Here is a 7,892-nt window from a genome sequence, read left to right on the forward strand (position 1 = left end):
CATTGTATTACAAACCTTCCATTATAGGCCATTTCGCATTTCTGTTCACCGTTTTAATTTCATGAAATGATATTTTGTGTGAGAAAAGATACAGCGTATTCTTGCATGTGATTAAGTATCAAAGTGTGTAGGCCATACAACATGTGTTTTTTATTAAGTAAATTATTAATTGAAACCATTTATGCAATTTTCTCCAAAATGGAAGCAATATAGGAGTTGTTACCGACTGTTTTAAATGTCCTGACATGTGAATAAAAGGGCCGTTTACAACGCAAAAAGGAAAATTGCTATAAATACACGACACTGCTTGAAAAAAAAGGAAAAAAAACGTTTCACACTAGGTGACATCGGACTTTTGCATTAAATATAATTATTTTTGAATAAGTCATTAAGTATCTTCAAGCAATATAAAAAAACAATCTCAATAGAACAGAAGAGAACAGAACAGAACATATGCTTTAAGAATAGAATAAGAATATGCTACAATTGTACAATACAAGTTATTTTCCTATGGCAAAAGCGTAACATTGGGACAAATGCACCGGAAACACGCTTTCATTATGAAAACATTGACCGGCCTTACGGCAGTAACGATGTCGTTTGTTTATGGAGAAACTGGAATCGATGTCGTAAAATTCAATTAGTATCATGGTGAGAAAGTTATTCCTATAGCATACTGACTGAGGAATATTACAGAACTATTGACAATGTCATTGATATTGTATATAGAATAAATCAACATTTATCTATACTGTTTACTATAACATGACAACTGTTGGCCGGTGCTTGGCCCCCACATCAAAAGTCATCCGAACATTATACATGCTGGTTCGTTAATGGTAACAGGGGAAAACGATTATACATTTTCTGATTTTTTTCCACAATCGAGTCCATTACAAGACAACTGTTTTTATTGCTTTTGTTAGGACATGTATTGTAACCTTTTGTTATCATGGAGAAATCGTTTCTTATAGAGTATGTTATTGTTGTTGATTTTGTTATTTTCAATGTCAAAAGTTAAAAGCATTTACGGCGGAATGGTTTGCTGATGGATTCTTTCAATTATTAATCATGAAATATTACATCTTAACCTCTTAAGGACGTTTGAGTATAGAAAATAACAATTCAAATTGCCAATGAATAAATAAATAATGTGAAATACTACAAATATATAAAGGGTCGTCTGAATAAGGAAGATGTTTAGGAGATTCTTGTATGTATATAAATAATGCCAAGATGTAAGCAATAGGCCAAGTCAAGGTTTGTAGAAGAGATAGTTTTGTTTAAAAATCTAACTGTGGTCTTAACCTATACAGTCATCAAATATAGACTTTTAGCCATTTATTAACATTGTGTGTATTAATTTTTTCATTTTTTTGAGTGTCACGGTCTAAGATACTTCAAATTAGCAACCAAATGTCCGGCATTGCAGAGACTTTAACCTTATTTACACATCTTCTTCCTTATTCTCTATTTTACACATCTTCTTCCTTATTCTCTATTTTATACACACTTCTTCTCTTGTGAATCCACGTACATACGTTAAGTTATACGTACATTACTTGCACATTTTTAAAGTGGATTGGTTTGCAATTTGCACATTTTTCCATACTGTAAGTATTTTAAATATTAATAAAAACAAAAAAATAAATGTATCATTTGGACTTTCATATAAAATATTACTTGAAAAAATGTTGATAAAGTTGTTCTAAATGATTTAGTATGAACATTTTTATAATGAATAATAATATTTTGTTCTAGAACATTTTATTATCTGTAATATAAATATAGAAATATTGGATCATGTATCTAACACTGACGAACTACATCCATACATAAGTCTTTCATGGTTTGTTGTTTTGTCTGATACTAATTAATATCAACATAATCATTTATTGTATTACAAACTTTCCATTACAGACCAATTCATTTTAAAAGAAGGTATTAATATTACATGCTTTTCGATAGTTTATAGAAATATATCAGTGAAATAAAAAACTGTTATTTTATGAACTGTTTTAAGCCCGTTACGTTGTTTCAGTGAAATACCAGCGTGCACAGTACCGGAAACCGACGTGACGTCGTTAATGACGTTCACGTTGTATTATTATTATTTGGTGCACTTTTTATTTAACATTAGGTTAAAACGTCTTATTAAACGTTATTTTGCATATAATAAAAACAAAATTTGTTTAGTTTAGTGTAAGATCGAAATATATTTCACCTCGTGAACACTATATAAAAGTTCATATTGCACTCGTGGCTGCGCCACTCGTGAAATATACCCTTTGGTGCTCAGCCGGTGAAATATATTCCGATCTTACACTGAACTAAACCAATATCCTCTATATAATCGAACAGACTTTAACTGTGGAAGTAACCCATAAACTTTCCGTTTTTCCAGACAAAGCAATATAAACAGACGTGTTGTTTATTGTCTACATATCACTTCTTCTTATAAAGCAAAGCTCTTTTCGTTAAACTTTTTGTTTTAGCACCCACCAATGTAAATGCTGAAAAATAGCAAAAAATGAGTCCTTTTTGAAATATACTTTTTATATATTTACGTCACTTCCGTTTCCGCTATTGTTTACTTATTGGAATCAAATATTTACAAGGATATAGCATTCCATCCATTTTCTTAATGCATGTTATTTGGAAAGTAGCAAATTATTGACGACAATAGAAATTGTAACAGACTTGCCAATATCGTAAGTACGTTTGCCGCGCCTTCATAAAACCAAATAGCCCAGATCGATTATTAAATGATATTTACATTATATTGAAATAAAATGAAAAATTATTAATGCAAACAAATTGAAAGTTTGAATGGGCACTGGACGAATCATAAAAATTAAAAAGTATCAACTTAAGTATATAGATATAAAATGTAGATCAATTGCTGTTTACGTGCTGAAAGGAAAAAAAAGCAAATGTATCAATAGATATGATTATTTTGCAAAAGTCTATCAAAAATGATAGATTGACTGACTTATTGATTGATTGATTGATTGATTGATTGAATAATTGTTTGTTTGTTTGTTTGATTGATTGATTGATTGACAAAGTCTATCAGGTGTTCTGGCTGACTGACTGATTGATTGATTGATTGATTGATGGATTGATTGATTGATCGTTCAAGTCTGTCAATGCCAAAGGTGTTCATTTTATCGTGAATTCAATTAAAAGTCAGAAAATAGTTAATACTAATTCATATAGAAAACAAATCTATCGATATGATATTAGAATATATAGAGATGGTATGATAAACACAAAATAAAATGTACAACTTCCTTTAATTCCGGTATTCATTTTGTTCTTAGATTTTCAATTAACTGAGTTTTCGATCATTCGTCAAAAGTTTTCGACGAAATTCAAAAGAAATACATTTCTATAAATTGTCTTTTCTGTTCAATGTCAAATTCGACCAGTTGTCTATTCGCCCAACTGTCGTATTTTTCGAACTCTGTATAGAGATGGAATAATAAAGTTGTCCAGTTAAATCCCTCAAAGGTGATCCGCCAAAATAACGACTTATAGGGTCCAAACGGTTAAAATAGAAATAAGTACATGTATATTGTAATACAGTCTAAAAGATAACTGACATTACTTGAGTTAATACATAGTTATACATTTTTAGGAAGAAAAGCATCTTACAGGTTGATCAGTAACTTGATATGATTTTGCAGCACAAAAGTAGACATGGAAAATAAAAGTTAAAGCATTTAGTTTATACGAATTTATTTTAGATCGATTTTGTCGGAAGCTATGAACTTATTGAAACACGGTGGAATCCGTTCATGGAACTAACCAGTATTGAGCAATAAGTGTGAAGTTTCTTGCTGAAGGAAACAACGGTTTTGTTCTGACGGGGTTTGAACCCACGCGACCAGCGATACTTATATTACAAATCCGACGTGCAACCTCTCAGCCACACCGCCACACACGTTTTAGCTTGTGATGATATTATTATGTAGATCGTATAAATTGTATATAAAAGTTTGATGCTTATTAGTCAAATAAAAAAATGAATTATTTTTACGCTATCATAGCAACAATGTATATGTATCAATGACCAATTGCTCAATACATTTTGTAGGGATATCCATACAATATACTAGTAACTTTGAAAATGATCTTATGGCTAAAGGGATGTTTTGTAATCGCAAAATTACAGCAGAATATTGACTTAGAATAATGGTGAATTATATTTTGCTTTAAAGTCATTTTCACAAAATCACTCTAACAGAAAAATCTAGTCTCGCAATGTTTTCTTTATAAACGATTGATTACTTTAAAAGCTTTCTAGAAACATAATTTCCTTTTCAATATCCCGGGGCATTATGTGATTCCGGTTGGCAACACTATCCCTTCGGAAACAAACAAATAGTTACTTTAGTCATCTTGAAAAACAAATGTATTTAATACGGTCAGTGAAAACTTCATAAATGAGGGAACGCCAGATAACTCGGGCTTTCCACAATGGTGCTTTTACTTTGAAAATAAAAGAAATCCGAAATATTCATAACGGTACAAATAGAATCAGAAAGAAATCCGAAGAGATTAATAATAGGAAATACGGTTCATTTATTAGCTACAGACATTGACATGTTAATTGAAAGATATAGTTAGCAAATTATATTTCGTTTGAATGTGATGAGGACTGAAAAAATAATTATGTTATTAATGCATATTGTATCGTGTTGGTTTTTTTTAAAGTTTATAATAAAAGGTGCAAGTAAAAGATGTTCTTAAGAGTATACAAAGTATTTAAAACGCACCAATTTCAATCCCATGCTTTGAGCTTTACCTTTGACACAATAATATTGGCCGGCACCAAATACATCTTCTTTATAACCAAATAATGCAATTCAATCGCACATGCAAAGGTTCTGGACAGCGATACTGCACTTTTATATATATACTACAATGTACTATGAAAAATTCATCAAGGTTAATCCCCTGCTGTGACATTGACCTTTGACCTAAGGCCATCATATACATGTGGTGGCTGTATAGGTACACATTTATTTTCAAAACCCATCATGCATAGCATGCAAAGGTGGTGGACTGAACATGTACTCAAACTGCAGTAAAGATAATAATATGACAAATACAACTTAAAGAAATACAAAAAAAAACTTTGACAAAGGTCTTTCATGCGTAAATCCAACCATGCATGCATAAATTATGAAAGCTGCATGAAATTTAATCTTTGCGCGTGACACATCGGCATGTAATTTAATATATTTTGACCTCATATCATGCTTCGACTGTATTTAATACAAGGGGGTCATTGACCACAAAGCGCTCGTCTGGGGGATAGAATATGTTGCAAGCTAATAAAATCTATAGGCACGTCCTGTAAACTTTTAAAGGGACTTCAGAGGACTTTAAAGGGACTGCACTGAAGTTTGTTGATGTGACAGGACTAGAAATAGTTTTTGAGATGAATGTCCCTCTAGACCAATAGCTTGCCTTAAAATGTTCAGATCAATTGCTCATCCCAGAATAATTATTCTAATTGTAAAAACTGACCTAAAATTCAAAAGCGTTGCAACGCTTTTAATTCAAAACGGCAAAAAATACGATTTCTAATTTGTTTCTGAACATCTTTCTTAATAATCTTTCTACTTAAAGAGCCCCAGCTGATCTGTGAAAGAAATTCAAGTTTTATTTTTAGGCGTTTCGACCTCAGTGGAGTTCCTTTAACATGACGGGGCTGAAAATATTTTTTCGAGATTAACGTTCCATTTGATGTAGATCTAGACTAATAACTTGTATGCAACAATTAAGATCTTTCGCTCACTCCTTTTTATTGCGGAAAACAACAACAACCCCCCAATTGAAAAACGCTGCAACGTCTTTAATTTAAATCGGGCTAAGAATAGCACAAACATACGATTTTCAATATTTCTTTATTACATTATGCATATTTTTTATGCCACTGCTGATCTGTGTATGATTTTTTTGTCTTCAGGTTTTTGGACCTCAGTGAAGTTCCTTTAAAGTTAACAGGACTTGTCATAAGAATAAAATTCGCAATGTCATATAGCACAAATGCAACAGCAAAAAATATCTCGGATGTCTTTTCAGAGCATTCCATAACAATTGGTCGGACAACTTTTTTTGATGAATGTTACGGTGAGCTTGGTCTTTACTCGACTGATCTGAAAATCCATCGACTTATCCGCCAAATCAGCGACAGCGTTCTCAAGTTATTGGTCAGCAAAGCTTTACCTGGTAAAGGCATGCGACCTTGATATTTAACCAACCGACTTCAAAATTGATAAGGATCATCTTCAAATCATGACAAGCTTCAGCTGTATGTCAAAGCGGTCTCTTGCTATTGGTCGGGCAATCTTTTAGGGGTAAAAGCAACGGTGACCTTTGACCGATCTCAAGATCAACACATCCGTAAAATTTACTATTGTGAAAATCGTAAAGAAATTGGTACTTGAAAATCTACCAAGGAATCTGTATGAATGCAAATGACAGTTTAGATGTTGACCATTGCATTATAGAAAAGAATACACAAGAAGTATTTGGTATTTGTTTATTATTTTATTTTTTGTGTTTTTCAGAACTGACTCTGTCGAGTAGCTCTATCATATCACAGTTGAACACAAGATTATTATATTACAAAACATGTATCTAAACCACTCTCACTTTCTCGCCCTTCACATCACTGATTAGATTACAAAACTCACCTTTAAACTTCAAACGATTTTTTTAAGGTAAGTTCATAAATAATTCAAGTAAAAATAAATCCTTGTTACTTTGATGTACTAGCAGCATAGCATTTACCTGGATAACTGAGACAAAAACTTTTTTTTATATTTTATTTTTTTTTAAAGGATTTGAGCTTAGTATGTATATTATATAGTTAGAGAAAACAAAAAGATTTTTTAATTCAAATATGAAGCATTAGAGTTTTTTTGTACAAGAAAGTATATTAGTACAATGCAAGTATGAAGTTAGACTTTGTTGCAATAATTTCATTTTCTCCCTTTATACTATCTAACTGAAATAAATATATTTCAACAATATGATATCTTAAGTATTGGGCAGATAAGTGTAAAAAATAATTATCCTTGATTTTCCCCATCAATCAAAAACCAAACATTTTTATGTTGCTTTTTACCCACCCATTTTCATTTTTTATCACCATCATTATAAAGGAAAGATAAAAATGAATTATATTCATATCACATATGTAATTCTTTATTCCATTGTTTGGGATTAATCACTGTTATGATCAACTGTCAATTTTTCTGTTTAATTAGTAAATGCAGATCCTAGAGATCCCTACATTAATTCCAGCCAGTAGCAGACATGTTGCTGGAAAATTCTATGTGTTGTTGTGATAGTTTCCTAGCATAAAATAATTCATAGGCTCTAGCGTGACTTGAGCCAATTGTGGCTACAGGCAAGTGATTTGAAAACAGTGCCCTAAACTAGTCAGCCCCCCCCCCCCTTTTACAAAAATCACACAAACTGTATTATCAACTCTAGAACAAATCTGGTATGATTATTACACTAAAACTAAATTTGGGAGACAGCAGGATGGGGGGTCTAGTTTTAAAAGCTACAAAGTAATCATTGACAAATATAGGTCTGCCTTGCATATTCATATAATTCGAGAAAAACTATGATAAAAATCGCTTTAATCAGTCAAGCAATTGGTAGCTTCTAGGATAAGATTTCATAATTCAAAATGCAAAGAACTTTTTTTTTTTTTTTTTAGACATGATTTAAAAATTTGAAAAGCAACAATTCAACATAACAGGTGAGAAAATACTAGTCATAAATTACAAAGCAAACCAATTTTTATACACTTCTAGACACAGTAAAATGTGGTTTTATGAACACAATAGTGGTATAGATAAACA

Source organism: Ruditapes philippinarum, unplaced genomic scaffold (genome assembly GCF_026571515.1).
Source record: "Ruditapes philippinarum isolate M1 unplaced genomic scaffold, ASM2657151v2 ctg171_1_1_1_1, whole genome shotgun sequence".
NCBI lineage: Eukaryota > Metazoa > Mollusca > Bivalvia > Venerida > Veneridae > Ruditapes > Ruditapes philippinarum.